Raw genomic sequence first — 25,623 nt, 5'->3', positions numbered from 1 at the left:
TCATTTCATCAATGTTTTGTTATGACGTCACGTTAAACTATCGTCCGTAAACCGACTTTACAGACAACCAATTTTTTTTTTCGGAGTGAATACGGACGAGAGGTACTAGTAAAAAAAAAAGTAACACTTTTCAAGTTCATTCACCGGGAAACGCCTCTAAAGCCATGCGTTCTTCCCTCTTCCCTCTTTCCGTGGGAATGTCAATACGTCCATCCTCTGTAGAATTAACTGCAAACACAATTGATAAATGCAATTAAATATAACTACACTATCCCGATAATACAATTGATGCATTTTCTTGGGTTTTCAAAGTGTAAACATCTTAGATCTCGGTATACGGCATTTGGTAGTAGTAATAGCGTGAAAAAGGAACGGAAGCCGATGAACTAAAATGTGTCAAAAAGATGGCGGACCCACGTGTAGCAACATAAGCCTGTATATAGTCACTTTCGTAAACATTAGGAAAAATACCAAACATATTGGTGTGCCAAATGAAACTTTATGATACTGAAACTACCCTGGAATATATTTGGTAAACAAAAATAGTTATAGTAAAGAGTAATCCTAATTTTTTTAAAAACATATTAAGCTGTCATAAAAATATAATAAAACATATTCGCCTTCTGATTCCTCAAAGTAGCACACGCGCGCTTGTTAACCACATGGTTCAAATTTTGTCACTGGAATTTTTTTTTAACTTTTTAAATTCATTTGTAATAGAATATTATTTAATTACAATGTTTAATAAGCTCAGTAAGGTTAATGTTTGTATGTAGGAAGTATTTACGACTGATTTCAGTAGTTTAAGCAAAAATAAATGTACAAACACATACTTTGTGTTATGATTGTTTTATAAAGGTTTCTGGTTAGTATTTTAGTAATGTCATAGATGTATAACTACTAACGAGTGCAGAAACTTTATAGTATTAAATATTTAGTGAATTTTTTACAACATGGGCAGTATTTTAATAAAATTCCTTATCGAAAATCAGGTCCAAAACCAAGGTTCTATCGGAACCGTTTCTAATAGTTTAAAACTTCCGATTGTTTCCTGCTGCTAGTTGCTATGTGCGTTGATGGTGGCAAGGAACGTTTACAATTCAGGCAGTGAATTCTAGCAACGGGCGCAGAAAGTAAGTGTGTGATTCGCATCCCGGATATATTTGTATTTTAAAAACTATTATATTTATCAGTTTTTTTTAACACACTCGGCTTATTTCAAAGAATTCTAGGTTAAATTTCGTGTTCGAGTTTCGTATTATAAGTTGATTTGTAACATGAACACCACGGGAACACATGTGTTTGCTCTTTAGCGAGGTTAGATATTTACACTTCACTGGCGACTACTGAAATACTCGATCACATTTTTTTATACACATACTAATATCATACATTTTTTAATCACGTACAGGTGCCATATTGATTATGGATAATGTATACTAACAAAAGTCCCCTTACTTTAAATTTCCATGCAATACAAAAGAATTAAATCATTTCAACAAAAATGTATTTACATCTCAACAACTGGCATCCGTACCTGGAGATAATGCGAGCTGTTACACAATAAGCGATTACATGGGAACGAGTTTGATAGTATCTTGCATGCAAAAAAAAAAAACATGCACAGTAAACTGTGACATCACTAGCTCGGCGAGTGTTGTTGGCGAGTTTACTCACTCACACTAGGTTTGCTGTAATACATTGTATTTTTATCACATTGTTTGTAATAGTTTTTATTTGTTAGAGTTTATATGTTAGTGAAATTATGTCACTATCGATAATTTTTGAAGTGAAGCTTCTCTTCTGAGGGGGGTAACAATTTTCGAGCGTTACGAAAATTCCGATCGCATGATGGGACATAGCTAGATATTTCGTGGGGGAACCGGAAGAGGAGGGGAATAGATACGTATATGATAGAGGAACCGATAGAGGAGACGGCAGGAAAAGGTAGAAATGACGCAACATACTTGCGCTTTTGCTCTGTTGCGCTCTTGAGCTCTTGCATTCTTGCGCTCTTGCGCTCTTGCGCTCACTCGCTCAATCGCTCACTCGCTCACTCGCTCTCTAGCTCAATCGCTCACTCGCTCACTCGCTCTCTAGCTCAATCGCTCACTCGCTCTCTCGCTCTCTCGCTCTCTCGTTCTCTCGTTCTCTCGCTCTCTCGTTCTCTCGTTCTCTCGTTCTTCTCTCGTTCTTCTCTCGTTCTTCTCTCGTTCTGCTCTCGTCCTCTCGTACTTCTCTCGTTATCTCGTTCTTCTCTCGTTCTCTCGTTCTTCTCTCGTTCTCTCGTTCTTTCGTTCTTCTCTCGTTCTCTCGTTCTTCTCTCGTTCTTCTCGAGTTCTTCTCTCGTTCTCTCGTTCTTCTCTCGTTCTCTCGTTTATCTCTCGTTCTTCTCTCTTTCTCTCGTTCTTCTCTCGTTCTCTCGTTCTTCTCTCGTTCTCTCGTTCTTCTCTCGTTCTTCTCTCGTTCTCCTCTCGTTATTCTCTCGTTCTCTCGTTCTTCTCTCATTCTCTCGTTCTTCTCTCGTTCTTCTCTCGTTCTTCTCTCGTTCTTCTCTCGTTCTACTCTCGTTCTCTCGTTCTTCTCTCGTTCTCTCGTTTTTCTCTCGTTCTTCTCTCGTTCCATCGTTCTTCTCTCGTTCTCTCGTTATTCTCTCGTTCTCTCGTTCTTCTCTCGTTCTCTCGTTCTTCTCTCGTTCTTCTCTCGTTCTTCTCTCGTTCTTCTCTCGTTCTTCTCTCGTTCTCTCGTTCTTCTCTCGTTCTCTCGTTCTTCTCTCGTTCTTCTCTCGTTCTCTCGTTCTCTCGTTCTTCTCTCGTTCTCTCGTTCTCTCTTTCTTCTCCCGTTCTCCCGTTCTCTCGTTCTCTCGTTCTCTCGTTTTCTCGTTATCTCGTTATTTTCTTTCTCTCTTTCTCGCGCACTTGCGCAAATTCATGTACGCGGTTGTTTGTTGTGGGTGGACGTCACACTATCCCCACTCCGGGGCCGTTAGCGCTGTCGGTGATCTGAAATCAATAATCCCCATTGCAAGAACTATTTAAAAAAATGAATACATTTGTTTATTTAATGAGTGCAGTGCGTTTACGCTTTACGAGAAACAGTGTTATTAACCAATTACTAAATGAAAAATATACCCTTTAGCTACACTCACAAATATATCTTATTGCTTTCCATTTTGTTGAAAACTAATTTCTCAATTTTTAAATTTTATTTTATATTTTTGATAGCTCTATTTTTTTGTGTTTCAAAAACAAATCATGGCTTACCAGAACCACAACAAACAGTACAGTTGCTGGACTTGGCCGTTGTTGGTTAATAATTTTCGTTTTTATTAATAAGGCTTATTTTATCTCTTACGCATAAATCATAACAAATTAATAAAGTTTTTTTTCACTTTAAAAGCTAAACACAGTTTAACATATTTGTATTGGTGCACTATATTTTTATGCTATTGCCCAGTTCCCTCAAAATTCCATCACCGTAACTGTAATATAAGGAAATTAATACTTAAGTCAACTATATAGCCCATACGTGATAGAGAACAACTTATATAGACTAATACGCACTGCTTTATTGACTGTTTATTATTGAGAAATAATGAATACATATTTTGCGACTGTATACGCTTGGGAAACAAGCATTACTTATATTGTGAATATGAATTCATAATGAGCAATACTTGAGAAACCATTTCTTGATGAAGAACTACTTCAAGGTTGGCAAATACGTTATACTTGTTTCAGCGACTGTGAAATGAAAACACCATTTAAGTACGCTTGTTTCAATAGATGCTTATATGACGACAATGAATGTCACCGTAAGACCGTGTCGATTTTTTTTCCTAACCTAAATTAAAACTTAGTGTGTTGGGGAGGGTTCCGGGTTAGGGAGGGAGACTAAGTGCGTCTTAGCTTTGAATATATATACTGTATAGAAGTCGCCAGCCCAGGTTAAAATTTCTAATACGGTTTTGAGGTAGTTGGTTAATTCACCGCCGCAATCACCACCATCTCTAGGGCATCGACTTGTGGTGGTCCCTAGCGGACAAGTGTCGAACTCTTCAAACACCCCTTCCCCCTCCCGTTGAACGACCTTGAGCTGCAGTGAATGATAGGTGGGGTATGCGGGGAATGACAGCGGGCGACAGTGCTGCGCTCTAACGTGTAAATAACAACTAAGACGATACAGGGCGTTACGGCAGCGCACTGCAGCGGTGAAGTTCCCAAGCTGCTCATCATACGCTTCAGAAAAACGTAGAGTAAATCCTATCCACTCGCGACTTCTATACAGTATATATATTCAAAGGTCTCAGGCCGAAGCCCATACGCTCTAATCATGCAGGGTGTTAGCCATGCAGGAAGGGTAGCATGCATCGTGTGCTAGGAGGGGATTGGCCAGCCCTGGCAGCGATTGGCGCCATGACTAACTCCCCTCATTGACTATACTAGACTAAAACTAGATAAGTTGAGCCCAGGTAAAACCTGCATAGACACAGGGAAAACCCTGGGCTCTGTCATGTTTGCATGCATTAAGTGTAGGAGAATACAGGATACAGAGGATGGATCTGGAAGAATAGTTGGACAGAGTAGAAAAGCGTCTACCATGCAGGGGGGGGGGGGGGGGGGGGGGCCTTGCACATTGCTGTCCGCATTGGTTTGGGTGGCACTGGTGGTTTCGGGGGCGACTTTAGTAGTTTCCCGCCGGGCTGCCAGCCAGCCCACTTAAATTATGAAGAAAGAAAATTATTTAGGTAAATTTTGTAGCCGAAGCTACGCGGATACGCACTCCAATGTACTCGGCACAAAGCTGATGGCACCATTGGCTTGCCATGTAGGCCGTTTCCGAATGCGCTGGAAGTGTACACTCACAGAAATGAAATCACGAAGGGCTGTACGAATTGGAAGTGAAGTCAACAGAACAGGTATGAAAGTAATTGAATCTGTGTACTCCTCGCGCACTTTCATGTAAAGAAACGTCGCTATTTCGAAAAGAATTTTGTTGGTTGTCTTTGAGATAGCACATACGTAGATTTAAAGACTAACTTAATATTCACACTTAAGACTTGCTGGAGTTAACTTATTGAACACAAAATTATTTAAACAAGTTTATAAAGAAAATTTAACTAAAACATGAACATATGTACTGATCGTAACTTGGGTTGCCTCAAATTCGTGGCGGTAAAATAATATACCAAATTAATAATTTATTTAAACTTTTTTTTTAAGAAAACTCATTTATTGAAAAAAAAAATATCAACCTGTTCGGCTGGCTAATACCTTTTGTAGAGTCCTGTTGCTCAAGTACATCACAAGGTTCAAATATGTGTGTTACTTTTTATATACATTATTTAATTTTCAGTCTGGTAAATGTCTCAATGGCCGTGCGGTCAAAGGCATATGTTTTCCAACCTAGAGGTCAGAGCTGCGTTGGTTCGAATAAGAGCTTGGTTATAATAAGAGCGCTTCCAATGTATTTTCGATAAAAAATTTAATTCATTATGTCGATAAGGACCATAACAGCTCTGGTAGGTAATGGAATATCGACCTTATGTGATGAGACAGGGCAATACTGGCGCTCTCTAGGAATAAACTGCAAAAACAAAGATGTCGGTATCCAATATGGCGGCTCCAGCAGACTAGAATAAAAACCAAATGGCGGATGTGTCGTCATCCAAGATGGCTGCCTCCAGCAGACGAAAACAAGATGGCGGACATTATGTCAGAATTGAATAAAGTGGTTGTGAAATCAGATCAAAGATGGCGGCCGTAACGGGAAGTGTAACGATGATATCATACACATCCAAGGTGGCTGGCATAACGAAAAGTGCAGCATTAGTGAGCGGGGCGCTCGATTTAAAGATGGTGGATCCAAGATGGCCGCCGCTGTCAAGGTCAGTCATCCAAGATGGCCGCCCTGACGTGACAATCCAAGATGACTGTCGTTACCACCAGCACTACAGCCAGAAGCCACATTTGTATACTATCGGTTCTTCTAAAGTTTTGCACACCATAATGTGTGGCCAGGTAGGCGGGGCCCTTAACAGTTACTGAAAGATTTTTAAAAAAAAGTCAAATTTGCAGTAAGTTTTTCAACATACGATAAACCCTTATTTACTGTGTGTTTTAAGTTATGCCCGTTATTCAAATATTATTTTACGACACGTAGTTACAAAATTGGTAATATTTCACTTCTTCAGTGCATTACCACACAAAATCGGACGTTTTTGCAAGACATAAAGTTCGCAAGTTTTGTAGAATCCTTGTGAGACTGTATCTACTTCAAAATTCAATTTCTAGCAAAAAATTTTAAAAATAAAATTTGGCAAAATTAAAAACAGAATTTCGTTTATGATATATCTATGGAACATTTTCTAATCCAACTATTGAGAATAATAAGGTAGTTTTTGACTTCCTACAATTTACATACAAGTATTAAATGTCGATTCTGTCAGATACATGCCTAAAATTAATTCGAAATAGTTTTTATTTATAAAATTATTTAATTATTAAAAATTTACGCAACTTATTTCAAACTCATGTTTAAGTTTAAATGTTAAAAATTCGAAATCAATGTTAGTGGTGAATCAAAGGTTTAAATACCAATAGTAATGCAGTTTTTATTTTATTTATGACCAGTAAGGCTTTGGCCGAGGCTATGTTCGGTGACTTCTGCAACTGAACAGCAACCAAGCAGTTATAAGGCGTTCTTGTTACTAGAATATTGGAATGGAATGGATTGGATTGATTTGGACTTCTCCGCGCCATCGTGGGCATTAGATACGCCGAAGCTTGATAAGCTAATGTCGTACTGACGGAATGAATGGGTGAGAGGAATGAGAGTACCCCGAGAAAACTCATCGGCTCACGGCAACGTTCGCCACATTTCCCACTTGGGAAAACCCATTCTTCTAATGGGCGTAGTAAACAATTCTACCCCCACTCGGGAGGCGATGTAAAAGCGCGGGCTAGTAGTTGAATACCTGGTTTTGTAAGTTAACATTATGACGAAAAGAGAATATTTTGCAAATAATGACGTGATATATATATAACATTTAGGGCAAAGTTATATTTAAAATAATTTAAATATAAAAATAAAGTGAGATAATTTTAAATATTTAATCAAACATTTTTTGTTTCACATACAATACTTACTTCAAAAATAGAAATTATTCATATTTTATACCTTACAATTGACATTTACTCACATTTAAACAATGACTTGTATAAATTACAAGATGACATTTCATGACCGACTTTAAAAAAAAAAAAATCCTTGTTCTTCAGCACTTACGCATTCGGGTGAGAATACACACTAGCTCATTTCTGCATAAGTTGCAAATGGTACAGCCCACAGAACAAAACTCGAGAATGAAAAGCAGTTGTTATGTTTTCCTGACTTCCGCAGTCTTGAACATTACAGGCGGATGTTGAATTGAAAGTTGTGCTTACTACACTGCTTGCTTTGCATCTTCCTGCAACAGTTCCCGTATAGTAATTTCCGAAATGTTTGGTATTCATTCCACAAAGAGCTTTTTTTTTTTTTTTTTTTTTTTTTTTTTTTTTTTTTTTTTTTTTTAGCACATCAAGCGTGCTTGGTGATCGAAGACATTCGTGGAGAGTTCGGCAGCCAGTTTTGCATACACTGACAGTACAAAGGAAAAAAAAAACCTGAAAGTTTAATGTATAGATGGGAGGAAAGCGATCGAATGGCGTGCTGTTGACTCACGCATGCGGTTCGCTTTGCATGCGATGACTCATTGCGACTGGCGGCGAGGGGGCGCAGGCAGTAACCTGCCGCTGCGCAGTGCGCATGCGCAGTCGCTCGGCTGGGGAGATGCGCAGAGACGGCCCGGGGTGGCGTGACGTCACTCGCGCCGAGCACGAGCCGCCAGGGGGCGCAACTTAACAGACAGAATATGGCCACTAAAAATGGCGCGGTTAAGAAAGAAAACAAACATGATAACTTAAAAAGTAATTTTGCATACATTATTTCAGAATTTATGGACTCGTGTATAAACAAACTAACGTTTTGAGTTTAATTGAAAAACAATTATACTTTAAAATTTTTTTTTGACATAGTTGAATTATCTTGGCAGCAATGAAATAAGCATGGCTGCCATGTGCACATGTGCAGGCGTGTGCTCGTGTGTATTTTTTGCAATTGGTATGGAAGTTATGATTTTCATCACTTATACTTTGCGGCTATGCTGTTTTTACGTTTTGAAACCAATGATAAAGCACTTTAACATAGTGTTTTGGTTGTTCCGTATTGGAAAATAGGTGGTCTGAAACATTATGATGAATATTCCCATCAACGAAAGGCTAAATAAAACCAAGCTAGTCAACATTTACTTTCAAATCCCAAGAAAATAAGATAGTTAGTTGTAGCATTGATTTGCGACACTTTTATCTTCCTTACTTTTTGTTTGCCGCTAAGTTCTCTCACATGGAGTTGGGAACCTCTCGGGAGATGGCGGGATGTGACGTAGGTGGAATAACTTTCTGCCTCGCCGACGCCATGTTTCAACACAGAAAACAGTGCTGCTTGACCGCGCCTAATGACGGTTTATAAATATGAATTAGAACTTCCGTCCTTAAACGCAGTTCTTTGAAATTTACGCAATGCAAATACCGCAATTCGCAGGAAAGTTCGCCGAAATTCAAATTGGGAAGGGGGCAGGGGTAGTACATTTCCCTGTTTTATGCTTTAATTTTTTTTCCTTTCCTGGTGGGAAAGCCATTGGTTTTGGGTGTCTCGCAAACATGGCGTGGACCATTAACATAGGATTCTGCTCATCAACACTTGTATCGAGTATACTATCGAGTTCAGACATGGCTAGACAATCAACTGAACCCCGAAGACTGGTGTTGGAAATTAACAGATAATACTTAGGAACCTATTCAAACTATACTTCCACCTGCTCTGGAAAAACTCCTAAAAACTATTTTTTGCAATTGCAAAAAAGGTTGTAGTGCTAGGGTTGTTGTGTTCACCAGCGTGCACTAATTGCCAAGGCCAGTCTTGCTCGAATGTTCGATTTAATCCAATAGACGAAGATTCATGTGATATCGATAAAGAGACAGCTGATTCATCTTCAGTTGAACCATTTCTGAACATCCAGCAAGCAGAAGAGGAAGAAGAAGAAATCGAAGAAGACATGACAGTTTAAGTTGAATTTGAAGAATATGAATCAGATTAGAATATTAACATAAATCAGAACTACAATTTAAATCAATCACCTATATCGGTATCAAAATCAGTAATCATCATGCAGTATATACAGTATTTTCTCATAAAACTCCGTCATAACAAATCGTGAAGTAGGCCTACCGCGGAAACCACGTATAAAAAAAAACGCGCCAAGTACACTATCTCACAGGTGGCGTGGAAATGTGTGCATATAGTGTACTATCTAACTCTTTCAAATTTTTAGAATGCCGATATCTTACAAATGGTTTTTCTTAGGAAAATATGTATTAGGACTATTTTTGTAGATAATTTTATAATCTACAATTTTTGTCTAGGCTATATTTTTAATAAAACTTGCCGTTTATGAGAAAAATCCAAAAAAAAAAGTTTGACCTTTGAACTTGAATAATTTTTTTTTTAGCACACATGGGATATATGGGGACTTCTTGACTTTATTTCTACTGGTGTACCCCAGGTCTCTACCAAAATTCAGCACTGTTGGAATTTTTGTTATTTGAAAAGTCTATTTTGACCGGACTACACACGCAACGCAACCATCGTTGTGCCACTCAAATTAATACAAAATTGCTTGAAAAAAAAAACCTGTGCATGGAATTTCTCTGTTGGTAATCCACGTATAGTACAATTTTATGGGTGGCGTTAAACTGTACGTTTGATTCCTTAGTTGTAACTATTTAGCATACTGACATAATGCTGACAGCTCCCAAAGGGAGATCTCTTCATAGGCGCTCGAGCGGGGGGCTGCCTCTGGCCTTCACACAGGCGATTGAGACTGCCTGGTTACTGAACTCTACACAGGCACCCGAGACTGCCAAGTTACTGACCCCTCCACAGGCACCAGAGACTGCCAGGTTACTAAACTCTACACAGGCACCCGAGACTGCCTGGTTACTGAACTCTACACAGGCACCCGAGACTGCCTGGTTACTGAACTCTACACAGGCACCCGAGACTTCCTGGTTACTGAACTCTACACAGGCACCCCAGTCTGCCAGGTTACTGAACTCTACACAGGCACCCGAGACTGCCAGGTTACTGACCTCTCCACAGACACCCTAGTCTGCCAGGTTACTGACCCCTCCACAGGCACCCGAGACTGCCAGCTTACTGACCCCTCCACAGGCACCCGAGTCTGCCAGGTTACTGAACTCTACACATGCACCCGAGACTGCAAAGTTACTGACCTCTCCACAGGCACCCGAGACTGCCAGGTTACAGAACTCTACACATGCACCCGAGACTACCAGGTTACTGAACTCTACACAGGCACCCGAGACTGCCTGGTTACTGAACTCTACACAGGCACCCGAGACTGCCTGGTTACTGAACTCTACACAGGCACCCGAAACTGCCAGGTTACTGACCCCTCCACAGGCACCCGAGACTGCCAGGTTACTAAACTCTACACAGGCACCCGAGACTGCCAGATTACTGACCCCTCCTAGGCACCCGAGTCTGCCAGGTTACTGACCCCTCCACAGGCACCCGAGACTACCAGGTTACTGACCCCTCCACAGGCACCCGAGACTACCAGGTTACTGACCTCTCCACAGGCAACCGAGACTACCAGGTTACTAAACCCTCCACAGGCACCCGAGACTTCCAGGTTACTGAACTCTACACAGGCACCCGAGACTTCCAGGTTACTAAACCCTACACATGCACCCGAGACTTCCAGGTTACTGAACCCTCCACAGGCACCCGTGACTGTCAGGTTACTGAACTCTACACAGGCACCCTAGACTGCCAGGTTACTGACCCCTCCACAGGCACCCGAGACTGCCAGGTTACTGAACCCTCCACAGGCACCCGAGACTACCAGGTTACTGAACTCTACACAAGCACCCGAGACTGCCAGTTTACTGACATCTCCACAGGCACCCGAGACTACCAGGTTACTAAACCCTCCACAGGCACCCGAGACTTACAGGTTACTGAACTCACACAGGCACCCGAGACTTCCAGGTTACTAAACCCTACACAGGCACCCGAGACTTCCAGGTTACTGAACTCTACACAGGCACCCGAGACTACCAGGTTACTAAACCCTACACAGGCACCCGAGACTTCCAGGTTATTGAACTCTACACATGCACCCGAGACTTCCAGGTTACTAAACCCTACACATGCACCCGAGACTTCCAGGTTACTGAACTCTACACAGGAACCCGAGACTACCAGGTTACTAAACCCTCCACAGGCACCCGAGACTACCAGGTTACTAAACCGTACACATGCACCCGAGACTTCCAGGTTATTGAACCCTTCACAGGCACCCGTGACTGCCAGGTTACTGAACTCTACACAAGCACCTGTGACTGCCAGGTTACTGAACCCTCCACAGGCACCCGTGACTACCAGATTACTAAACCCTACACATGCACCCGAGACTACCAGGTTACTAAACCCTACACAGGCACCCGAGTCTTCCAGGTTACTGAACTCTACACATGCACCCGAGACTTCCAGGTTACTGACATCTCTACAGGCACCCGAGACTACCAGGTTACTAAACCCTCCACAGGCACCCGAGACTTACAGGTTACTGAACTCACACAGGCACCCGAGACATCCAGGTTACTAAACTCTACACAGGCACCCGAGACTGCCAGGTTACTGAACCCTCCACAGGCACCCGAGACTACCAGGTTACTGAACTCTACACAAGCACCCGAGACTGCCAGTTTACTGACATCTCCACAGGCACCCGAGACTACCAGGTTACTAAACCCTCCACAGGCACCCGAGACTTACAGGTTACTGAACTCACACAGGCACCCGAGACTTCCAGGTTACTAAACCCTACACAGGCACCCGAGACTTCCAGGTTACTGAACTCTACACAGGCACCCGAGACTACCAGGTTACTAAACCCTACACAGGCACCCGAGACTTCCAGGTTATTGAACTCTACACATGAACCCGAGACTTCCAGGTTACTAAACCCTACACATGCACCCGAGACTTCCAGGTTACTGAACTCTACACAGGAACCCGAGACTACCAGGTTACTAAACCCTCCACAGGCACCCGAGACTACCAGGTTACTAAACCGTACACATGCACCCGAGACTTCCAGGTTATTGAACCCTTCACAGGCACCCGTGACTGCCAGGTTACTGAACTCTACACAAGTACCTGTGACTGCCAGGTTACTGAACCCTCCACAGGCACCCGTGACTACCAGATTACTAAACCCTACACATGCACCCGAGACTTCCAGGTTACTGAACTCTACACAGGCACCCGAGACTACCAGGTTACTAAACCCTACACAGGCACCCGAGTCTTCCAGGTTACTGAACTCTACACATGCACCCGAATCTTCCAGGTTACTGAACTCTACACAGGCACCCGAGACTACCAGGTTACTGAACTCTACACATGCACCCGAGACTTCCAGGTTACTGAACTCTACACAGGCACCCGAGACTACCAGGTTACTAAACCCTACACAGGCACCCGAGTCTTCCAGGTTACTGAACTCTACACATGCACCCGAGACTTCCAGGTTACTGAACTCTACACATGCACCCGAGAATTTCTGGTTACTGACCCCTCCACAGGCACCCGTGACTGCCAGGTTACTGAACTCTACACAAGCACCTGTGACTGCCAGGTTACTGAACCCTCCACAGGCACCCGAGACTACCAGGTTACTAAACCCTACACATGCACCCGAGACTTCCAGGTTACTGAACTCTACACAGGCACCCGAGATTACCAGGTTAATAAACCCTACACAGGCACCCGAGTCTTCCAGGTTACTGAACTCTACACATGCACCCGAGACTTCCAGGTTACTGAACTCTACACAGGCACCCGAGACTTCCAGGTTACTAAACCCTACACAGGCACCCGAGTCTTCCAGGTTACAGAACTCTACACATGCACCCGAGACTTCCAGGTTACTGAACTCTACACATGCACCCGAGACTTTCTGGTTACTGACCTCTCCACAGGCACCCGAGACTTCCAGGTTACTGACCCCTCCACAGGCACCCGAGACTGCCATGTTACTGACCCCTCCACAGTCACCCGAGACTGCCAGGTTACTGACCCCTCCACAGGCACCCGAGACTGCCAGGTTACTGACCCCTCCACAGGCACCCGAGACTTCCAGGTTACTGACCCCTCCACAGGCACCCGAGACTGCCATGTTACTGACCCCTCAACAGGCACCCGAGACTGCCAGGTTACTGACCCCTCCACAGGCACCCGAGACTGTAAGGTTACTGAACCCTCCACAGGCACCCGAGACTACCAGGTTACTGAACTCTACAAGACTTCCAGGTTATTGAACCCTTCACAGGCACCCGTGACTGCCAGGTTACTGAACTCTACACAAGCACCTTTGACTGCCAGGTTACTGAACCCTCCACAGGCACCCGAGACTACCAGGTTACTAAACCCTACACATGCACCCGAGACTTCCAGGTTACTGAACTCTACACAGGCACCCGAGACTACCAGGTTACTAAACCCTACACAGGCACCCGAGACTACCAGGTTACTAAACCCTACACAGGCACCCGAGTCTTCCAGGTTACTGAACTCTACACATGCACCCGAGACTTCCAGGTTACTGAACTCTGCACAGGCACCCAAGATACCAGGTTACTAAACCCTACACAGGCACCCGAGTCTTCCAGGTTACTGAACTCTACACATGCACCCGAGACTTCCAGGTTACTGAACTCTACACATGCACCCGAGACTTTCTGGTTACTGACCCCTCCACAGGCACCCGAGACTTCCAGGTTACTGACCCCTCCACAGGCACCCGAGACTGCCATGTTACTGACCCCTCCAGAGGCACCCGAGACTACCAGCTTACTGACCCCTCCACAGGCACCCGAGACTTCTAGGTTACTGAACTCTACACAAGCACCCGAGACTGCCAGTTTACTGACCCCTCCACAGGCACCCGAGACTGTCATGTTACTGACCCCTCCAGAGGCACCCGAGACTACCAGCTTACTGACCCCTCCACAGGCACCCGAGACTGCCATGTTACTGACCCCTCCAGAGGCACCCGAGACTACCAGCTTACTGACCCCTCCACAGGCACCCGAGACTGCCATGTTACTGACCCCTCCAGAGGTACCCGAGACTACCAGCTTACTGACCCCTCCACAGGCACCCGAGACTTCCAGGTTACTAAACCCTACACAGGCACCCGAGACTACCAGGTTACTAAACCCTACACAGGCATTCGAGACTACCAGGTTACTAAACCCTACACAGGCACCCGAGTCTTCCAGGTTACTGAACTCTACACATGCACCCGAGACTTCCAGGTTACTGAACTCTACACATGCACCCGAGACTTTCTGGTTACTGACCCCTCCACAGGCACCCGAGACTTCCAGGTTACTGACCCCTCCACAGGCACCCGAGACTGCCATGTTACTGACCCCTCCAGAGGCACCCGAGACTACCAGCTTACTGACCCCTCCACAGGCACCCGAGACTTCTAGGTTACTGAACTCTACACATGCACCCGAGACTACCAGGTTACTAAACCCTACACAGACACCCGAGACTTCCAGGTTATTGAACTCTACACATGCACCCGAGACTTCCAGGTTACTGAACTCTACACAGGCACCCGAGACTACCAGGTTACTAAACCCTACACAGGCACCCGAGTCTTCCAGGTTACTGAACCCTCCACAGGCACCCGAGACTACCAGGTTACTAAACCCTACACAGGCACCCGAGTCTTCCAGGTTACTGAACTCTACACAGGCACCCGAGACTACCAGGTTACTAAACCCTACACAGGCACCCGAGTTTTCCAGGTTACTGAACCCTCCACAGGCACCCGAGACTACCAGGTTACTAAACCCTACACAGGCACCCGAGTCTTCCAGGTTACTGAACTCTACACAGGCACCCGAGACTACCAGGTTACTAAACCCTACACAGGCACCCGAGTCTTCCAGGTTACTGAACCCTCCACAGGCACCCGAGACTTCCAGGTTACTGAACTCTACACATGCACCCGAGACTACCAGGTTACTAAACCCTACACAGACACCCGAGACTTCCAGGTTACTGAACTCTACACATGCACCCGAGACTTTCTGGTTACTGACCCCTCCACAGGCACCCGAGACTTCCAGGTTACTGACCCCTCCACAGGCACCCGAGACTGCCATGTTACTGACCCCTCCAGAGGCACCCGAGACTACCAGCTTACTGACCCCTCCACAGGCACCCGAGACTGCCATGTTACTGACCCCTCCAGAGGCACCCGAGACTACCAGCTTACTGACCCCTCCACAGGCACCCGAGACTTCCAGGTTACTGACCCCTCCACAGGCACCCGAGACTGCCATGTTACTGACCCCTCCAGAGGCACCCGAGACTACCAGCTTACTGACCCCTCCACAGGCACCCGAGACTTCCAGGTTACTGACCCCTCCACAGGCACCCGAGACTGCCATGTTACTGACCCCTCCAGAGGCACCCGAGACTACCAGCTTACGGACCCCTCCACAGGCACCCGAGACTGCCATGTTACTGACCCCTCCAGAGGCACCCGAGACTACCAGCTTACTGACCCCTCCACAGGCACCCGAGACTTCCAGGTTACTGACCCCTCCACAGGCACCCGAGACTGCCATGTTTCTGACCCCTCCAGAGGCACCCGAGACTACCAGCTTACTGACCCCTCCACAGGCACCCGAGACTTCCAGGTTACTGACCCCTCCACAGGCACCCGAGACTGCCATGTTACTGACCCCTCCAGAGGCACCCGAGACTACCAGCTTACTGACCCCTCCACAGGCACCCGAGACTTCCAGGTTACTGACCCCCCCACAGGCACCCGAGACTGCCATGTTACTGACCCCATCCAGAGGCACCCGAGACTACCAGCTTACTGACCCCTCCACAGGCACCCGAGACTTCCAGGTTACTGACCCCTCCACAGGCACCCGAGACTGCCATGTTACTGACCCCTCCAGAGGCACCCGAGACTACCAGCTTACTGACCCCTCCACAGGCACCCGAGACTTCCAGGTTACTGACCCCTCCACAGGCACCCGAGACTGCCATGTTACTGACCCCTCCAGAGGCACCCGAGACTACCAGCTTACTGACCCCTCCACAGGCACCCGAGACTTCCAGGTTACTGACCCCTCCACAGGCACCCGAGACTGCCATGTTACTGACCCCTCCAGAGGCACCCGAGACTACCAGCTTACTGACCCCTCCACAGGCACCCGAGACTGCCATGTTACTGACCCCTCCAGAGGCACCCGAGACTACCAGCTTACTGACTCCTCCACAGGCACCCGAGACTTCCAGGTTACTGAACCCTCCACAGGCACCCGAGACTACCAGCTTACTGACCCCTCCACAGGCACCCGAGACTGCCATGTTACTGACCCCTCCAGAGGCACCCGAGACTACCAGCTTACTGATCCCTCCACAGGCACCCGAGACTGCCATGTTACTGACCCCTCCAGAGGCACCCGAGACTACCAGCTTACTGACCCCTCCACAGGCACCCGAAACTACCAGCTTACTGACCCCTCCGGAGGCACCCGAGACTACCAGCTTACTGACCCCTCCAGAGGCACCCGAGACTACCAGCTTACTGACCCCTCCACAGGCACCCGAGACTTCCAGGTTACTGACCCCTCCACAGGCACCCGAGACTGCCATGTTACTGACCCCTCCAGAGGCACCCGAGACTACCAGCTTACTGACCCCTCCACAGGCACCCGAGACTGCCATGTTACTGACCCCTCCAGAGGCACCCGAGACTACCAGCTTACTGACCCCTCCACAGGCACCCGAGACTTCCAGGTTACTGACCCCTCCACAGGCACCCGAGACTGCCATGTTACTGACCCCTCCAGAGGCACCCGAGACTACCAGCTTACTGACCCCTCCACAGGCACCCGAGACTTCCAGGTTACTGACCACTCCACAGGCACCCGAGACTGCCATGTTACTGACCCCTCCAGAGGCACCCGAGACTACCAGCTTACTGACCCCTCCACAGGCACCCGAGACTTCTAGGTTACTGAACTCTACACATGCACCCGAGACTACCAGGTTACTAAACCCTACACAGACACCCGAGACTTCCAGGTTATTGAACTCTACACATGCACCCGAGACTTCCAGGTTACTGAACTCTACACATGCACCCGAGACTACCAGGTTACTAAACCCTACACAGACACCCGAGACTTCCAGGTTACTGAACTCTACACATGCACCCGAGACTTTCTGGTTACTGACCCCTCCACAGGCACCCGAGACTTCCAGGTTACTGACCCCTCCACAGGCACCCGAGACTGCCATGTTACTGACCCCTCCAGAGGCACCCGAGACTACCAGCTTACTGACCCCTCCACAGGCACCCGAGACTTCCAGGTTACTGACCCCTCCACAGGCACCCGAGACTGCCATGTTACTGACCCCTCCAGAGGCACCCGAGACTACCAGCTTACTGACCCCTCCACAGGCACCCGAGACTTCCAGGTTACTGACCCCTCGACAGGCACCCGAGACTGCCATGTTACTGACCCCTCCAGAGGCACCCGAGACTACCAGCTTACTGACCCCTCCACAGGCACCCGAGACTTCTAGGTTACTGAACTCTACACATGCACCCGAGACTACCAGGTTACTAAACCCTACACAGACACCCGAGACTTCCAGGTTATTGAACTCTACACATGCACCCGAGACTTCCAGGTTACTGAACTCTACACAGGCACCCGAGACTACCAGGTTACTAAACCCTACACAGGCACCCGAGTCTTCCAGGTTACTGAACCCTCCACAGGCACCCGAGACTACCAGGTTACTAAACCCTACACAGGCACCCGAGTCTTCCAGGTTACTGAACCCTCCACAGGCACCCGAGACTACCAGGTTACTAAACCCTACACAGGCACCCGAGTCTTCCAGGTTACTGAACTCTACACAGGCACCGGAGACTACCAGGTTACTAAACCCTACACAGGCACCCGAGTCTTCCAGGTTACTGAACCCTCCACAGGCACCCGAGACTACCAGGTTACTAAACGCTACACAGGCACCCGAGACTTCCAGGTTACTGAACTCTACTCATGCACCCGAGACTACCAGGTACTGACTTCAGAACGGAAAGGAATACCTTTGTACCGCTGTCTGGTATTAAAATTCTGCAAAAATCTAATGTCTGATTTTAATTGTAAAATATTTTGCGTTGCACAAAACAACTATTACACACCGAGGGGCAATACATAACTCACTTACTGTGTTTTCATAGTATCCTCTCTTGTTAGCAAGTTACACTGGCACATGTCCCACAAATATTTCTTTTTACTCTCTTGATTCCAAAGGTTTTCATTGATTTCGTAAAATCTGAAATGTTCATAGGTGGAAAATAATGTTTTTGGTTTTCTTTTACTATCGGCACACTTACTATTTCGCACGAAAACTTGCAATGTCAAATAATAAATTTGGTAAAATAAGTATAAATTAGTTATTCACTCAGCATTTAAAGATTGTTTGAATATTTGTTAGTGTATTTGTTTCAATTTTTGTTATCAACTACATTTAATCGGGTATAATCATTACTAATAGAACAACAGCTACATAACTTAAGAATATAATTGTGACTGTGTTTTGAAATATAATTTTGCTATAATCATAATATTGTTTCAGAAATGTATCAGTCTAATATAAGAATAGGTTCTAAATATTTTACATAGGTAATTTTTATAGTGAACAATTAGTTTATACACTTTTAAGCATTTTATGCGTCTGTTTTAACTTAACATTATTCTTGTCACCCAATTTGTTTGTAGTTTTCCTGAAACAGGCTAATTCCTTTCCAACATAAATGGGCAATGGCTGTATATCAATGCCGTTTGTTTGTTAGCTTTCCAATTAGGAAAATAAACTTTCCGTCTTTTACATTATTTAGAATTTTTTTTGATTTTTGTATTTTAGCGACATAAAATTGTCAGCCATTTTGCTTGTAGTAACAAAATTAGTCTACTAAACAGTTGTACATTACAGTGGCAACTGTAATTCCAGTCTGAAAAAAATTTACCATTTACCGCAGTATTAAAAATACAATATAAGCAGATCTTTAAACACTTTTTAAAAAAATGTTGGTTCAAAGTAAATTATTCAAATGTAGATCACATGTGGCTTCATAAATCAAAGCCCGAGGAAATTAATTGGATGAAAATAATACAGACATCAACTCTCATAATTTAATGTAAAAATTACCTTTATTGACCTCCATATAATTTTCTACAATATACAATATATTTTTTACATTATATAATTATATATATTATATTCCTTAGGAATAAAGTTTTTTTTATAGATTATATAGGAATGAAATACTGTCAACCAATCAAATACGTTTTGAATCCTATCTGTTCACAAGACATGTTCAGTATACACACCGGCTCTAGTTGTTTTGCTTAATCTGCGAAAATAGAGGTCGTAAAAAGCCCTTGTCAAGTGATCCTCTCGCTTGCAGTTCAAATTAAATAATTATCTCGGAATACTTTAAGTAATAAACACTACTAAAATGAAATAAAAATGGGTGCGTGTACTTTGTACGCGCATTATAAGTTTAATTTTTTTTCAGGCTAATGATTAATATAAATAAAATAATAAAAGGACTTGAGTGTTATTATGAATGCGGTTGGTAGAGTATATACTCAAATTAAAAAATTAATAAATACTCGGTATTAAATATTAACATTAACATGTTTATTATATTAATTATTTAATTTAGCACAATAATCGAGATGAATTTGAATTAATAATGAAAAATCAATAAATATGATGAATGTTTATTCTAATTTGTTACTTCTATTATATTTTTTGTAAAAAGTTAACGTTTATAATTTATAATGCAAATAAACTATACATACGAAAACATAACCTCAAAAAACTACCATGAAAATGGCACAGACACTCACTGCCCGCGACAATGGATGCTTACAAGGAACCTGACTTCGCTAAACATACGGGAACATAACCTCTTTTATATGCACGTGAAAATACACTAGAACACGTTTATGAACACAATTTTCTATCTCTAATATGCGAATTAAATATTTTTTTATTACATGGACAAGCATTCACTATCAATCACTTAAGTGTATGATTTAAATTCATATGTTTAATTTGTATTTGTATGAAGCCTGTATTTTGTGAGTAGCCCTTTTTTCATCCTGTAAATATTTAGTTGCATAGTGCGCGCGCATCGTAAAAAATTCACTCTCATCATTTGTTCACAACGTGCTTAAAGACGTATACTTGAATACAAATAATACATACATTTTACTACAAATGAGATTTTACGAACGTAAGAAATATGGAATGATCCGAAGGGGGAGAGGAAAATAACTTTGCTTCCTCCGTTCAAAAATAGTATTAGCTTCCTACGCGTCTAATTTTGCTTGACGACGGGAAACCAATCAAAATAACGCTGCCAGCAGGAAATTCATGGTTAAACATGCAAGCGTTTTCGTTGCCATGGTTTCGTTTTGACGTCACAAAACTTATTTATGCTTCACTCTTCTCACAACATACCTTTTGTTAGTATTCAATCCATGTTGATGTAGCAAATTCTGTGATTCTTACTCAGCCGGGCTCAGTCTTACTCTGCAGGGCTGCCATTCTATAACTTTGGCTCCGATCTTTGGCCGCAGTTAGATTGCTCTAGAGCTCAAAGTGTGCTAAAAGAATGGCGTTTATATGGCGTCAGCAGAAAGCGTAATTTTGGTGTAGATATGCAAGACCTCGTAAGTAATCAGCCAGTGAAAACTGGCGATAGACAAACAAGGCACGGTTTGGAATTAGGTTGCTTTTTTTTTTTTTTTTACCAATTAACAGTTACGTGGGACTGATTAGTTTGAAATTGCAACGTTTTAGTGTGTAAGCATTAAATGCCATCAGTGTGTACACCTAAAAAAAATTAATTAATAATTTCGTGCTTTTGAATACTTTACTGTCCCTAGTTTAAGGCGCCGGCTTCAACCAAATTCACTCCAGCCGTGGGATAGGCATTTACATGCAAAACAAATTCTCGCGCGATTTCCACCATTTTTGTGATAACGGCGTCAAACAAAAACCATGTTATAGATTTTCAAGACCTTAACAGCGCTATATCTTCAAAAGTTTTATTTATTTTTTATTTCAAGATGGTGATATCATGTGATATGATATTCAAAGTATCATGGTTTTCAGGCTATTCATTTGATCGCTTAAACAGCTGTACTGCCGCCTTGAATGAGTTGAATCCTTTAAAAAAGTCAGCGGCGCTGATATTCTATCTCTAAAAACCAAGTCACAGCAGCAGTCTGGTCATTTGTAATGGAAACATTGAGGCCGCGAGGCCCAGCACGTGGTTTGTGGGAGAGGGGTAGCAGGGGGGAGAGGACAGCGCGCGGGGTGGCGGAGACAGGCTGCAGTGTTGCCAGCTCCTTCCTGGAAGGTCACCCACCCCTCGCGACTGTGAGCCAGGGCGATGTCCATCAAGTTCTGTCCCTGCCCGAACACGCCCGAATATTCAGCTTCGGCCAACCTCGGGATTTGTTTTATTTTTGCGCAGGAAAAATGAATTCAAATATTAAAAGTGGTCGGTTAGGTTAGCTACATTAAAACACTTTAAAACACTATGGACGGTTAGTTAGGTTAGTAAAGCTACATTAAAATAAACAGAGAAATATAAATATATATAAATAAACCCGAGGTTGGCCGAAGGTGAATATTCGGGCGTGTTCGGGCAGGGACAGAGCTTTGTGTACATCTTAGGCTTCCCCTGGCTCAGACTTGTTGCTGCAAACTGCAACTGTACTGCCATCATAGCCATTGCGGGCCTCGAGGTCCGAATGCAAGATCCGGGCATCGAACCACGGGCCCGCGTAGAGTTCCAGGCCGCGGATTGCCGCCCACTACCTCTAGTTGTGAAAATATATATTAGGTTTGATCTACGCTTTGACTTCAACAATTGTCTAAAGCTAAGTCCTCTGGTTTGAAGAGCCATAACATTAAATAACAAATATGCTGTGCAAGTTGTGAACTTTTTTTTTTAAATTCCAACTTATCTTTAACAATTCCTCGTAGATCTGTTTGGCAGCCAATACAGTCGCAGGAACACGGAAAATTGTTTAATTTGATTAGGATATTAGACTTCATTTTCACGGTAAAAAAATACAAATTTATATTTGAATAAAAATTTAACAGATCACTGCTAACATCATACCATACACTGTAAGAAAACTAAAAGAAGTATAGTCTTCACAGTCATTTATTTCCATGTGTACGGAGAGTTACGAACTAATTACTATTTCGTTCATACATTGGCTGCTGGTGGCCTTGCTAGTAATTGTAAATTCATTGGCGTTATAATTTTGTTTTGAAGGGATACTCGGGCAAAAGCGACTCTGGGAAGACTTCTTAGGAGGGGCTTTCGTACAAACGAAGGATGCTGCTGCAAAACAATAAAATCAAATAAGTCAGAGATAGCCTTGGAATATTTACAAATATTTGGTCTCAAATACTGAACTTAAATAGTTGAACACATATTTTGATGAAATAAGAGTATAACAAAGACATTTAAGTATCTAATTAAACATAAATTTACCCCCCCCCCCCAAAAAAAAAGGTATGTACTTATGTACATGCGTTAGATGTTATACTAACTTTTAGATTTAAGACAGTGAACTGTTTTGAAATTTATTGTAACAAAAATTAATTACATAAATACTCAGTATTCGATATAATATAAACATTCGAATACAATTAATTATTTAATTGAGTAAAATAATCGATACAATTTTTATTAATAATATTGAATTTAAATAAATATGCTGAATGTTTATTCTAAAATATTAATTTTAATTATTTATTTAATATTAAGTAATAATTTTAATGCAAATAAATTATATATACGGGAACATAACCTTGCTTATATCAATACACTTTAAAATACACTTGATAGAGTTTATAAACTATTTTATATTATAAATATTCACAATAAATACATGTTTTTATAATTATATGGGCTAGCAGTCAATATAAATTACTATATTTCTGAACGCGACTCACACATAGTTCCGCTAGAATTCGCTACCGGAGCAGCTACGTCGATTATCGAATTATTCGATTTGCAGAGCGAAAGGTTAAACTGTTTTATAAAACATCGCCGATAAAAACGAAAAAAGACTCTAAAAAATACTAAACCCCGGCTTGGATTTGATCATTGACAAGTAATTTTATTAAAATACTGTCCACCTTGTTAAAAATTATTAAAAAGTTAATATTATATAGTTTTCGCACACGTTAGATGACTATAAATTAGTATGTATTAAAGGGTGGTTTTACTATTATAGAATTTTATTTATGATTATCTATGCGAATTCATGGAAATTAATTTCCTAACAAATTTAATCAATTTAATATTGCTATAAATAATAATAATAGATGATATAGGCCTACCCAGTATGAAATAATCAATTTAATGGACTGAACTATGCGTTTAATAATATTATAGCACTACGATAAATAAAATGTAATCATATATTATCTTTAAAATATATATATATATATATAATCCCATATACTGTAATTAAAAAAAAATTAAAAAATTTGCATCGCTAAGTTTTGAATTACGTTCATTAACTTATTAACCGCGCACAATAACTACTGCGCTACGATGCCCGACAGCAGGTGATTGTAGGAGAACATTTATTATAACTGTTGTAATATGTACCAGTATAAATTTGTGTTTTAAAACATGAAATTACTATTTTTAATGTGACTATTTTACTTTACCAAATATATTCCAGGGTAGTTTCTCTATCATGATGTTCCATTTGGCACACCAATACGTTTGGTTACGTCCCCTAATTTTTATGAACGTGACTAAATATGGTTTTATGCCATCTTCATGTGAAAATTTCGTTGCATGGTGCGCGCTCTTCGTAAAAATTAATTCTCACCTTGATGTAAGCTTTTGGACATACGCCATTGCTAAGCACACGAATGTCTGTAGAAGAAAACTACAAAAAACCAAAAGACAAAAAACACAAATTAAGCAAAAAATTGCTGTTGTCAACAGAATATATAACCACATAATATTCCATAACAGGAATATGGTCAACAAACAAAGAAAAACAAAGAAAAATGGACTAAGAGAACGAAAAAACCCCACAGATGATGAATTTTTTTGGGGTTCAATCATTTTTTGTGGGGTTTTTTCGTTCTCTTAGTCCATTTTTCTTTGTTTGTTGACCATATTCCTGATACGGAATATTATGTGGTGTATATATCCTGTTGACAACAGCAATTTTTTTGCTTAATTTGTGTTTTGTGTCTTTTGGTTTTTTGTAGTTTTCTTCTACAGACATACATGTGCTTAGCAATAGCGTATGTCCAAAAGCTTACATCAAGTCATGCACTCCCATTGCACAAATCTTTCAAAGATAATTTCATTCTCACAATTTTTACATAATTTGCCTAAAGAAGTATAACTTCAATAAAAACTATATATATAAATATATAATTTTGGCTCGGGATGATCTATCGCCCTTGGTGCCTCCTCTAGAGCAGCTGTTTTCCCAATATTCGAACTCGCGCACTTACACTCTGAAGTGACATCAAAGAGTGTTTTATTGTGTGATCAAGCGTGAGTGCAAGTTCAAGATCTGGTTTTCAGACAGAGCTTTAGAAATCAATAATACATTTAGGTAGCAATTTTCAAAAATTAATAATTGGTGTTTAATCATTCATAGAATCGAGTGTAAGGGAAGATAGTGCTGGAGACATGAACAGCTAACAACACTAAATTCTACCTACACACCTTTAACCTAGCCAGCAGAGTGGCACAACGCGTCACTGCCTTGCTTGCAATCCAAAGAGGGAAAACAGGCAGTAACTGAAGGAAAATCTAGGTGTAAGATGAAGGTACGCCCTACTAGAATTATTATATTTACTATACTTAATTATTCACTATTCGTTAATATAGTATAAGAGATTAGAATTTTTAATCTTTGTGCGCCTATGGTTTGTATTTTTTTTTAATTAAAAAATCTCTTAATAGGAAACACCACAATTTTTACGAAATCGTCGATAATTCGTGTATTGATTTAGTTTGTGTTTGATCATAAATTCGAATTGACAATATTTTTTATTACTAATTTATAGAACCGATGTCTGATACTGTGAGTAATGAAGTGTTAAAAAAAAAAAGCTGGAATCTTGACCACCCTCCAATCCTAAGCCGTAAACGGGTGACAAGTCAGTATGAATGCTGGATAATTTATTGCAGCCGGTATATTTAATTAACATTTCTACGTTTCTGTATGGGCACGAACGTATTCAAACGCACTTATTCGACACTGCAAGTAACGGGAGAGCTGTACGCTGTGG

The 25,623-nt window shown here is 42.5% G+C and overlaps 1 protein-coding gene across 11 annotated transcripts in view; it reads left to right on the top strand.

Moving 5' to 3' along the window:
• LOC134529816 (ELAV-like protein 1) overlaps positions 1-25,623 on the top strand; it is a 364,764-nt gene that overhangs the window by 155,676 nt on the left and 183,465 nt on the right. The window lies entirely within an intron of this gene.

The sequence above is a fragment of the Bacillus rossius genome, chromosome 2 (assembly GCF_032445375.1).
Source record: "Bacillus rossius redtenbacheri isolate Brsri chromosome 2, Brsri_v3, whole genome shotgun sequence".
Lineage (NCBI taxonomy): Eukaryota > Metazoa > Arthropoda > Insecta > Phasmatodea > Bacillidae > Bacillus > Bacillus rossius.
This window is presented reverse-complemented; position numbering and strand designations above follow the sequence as displayed.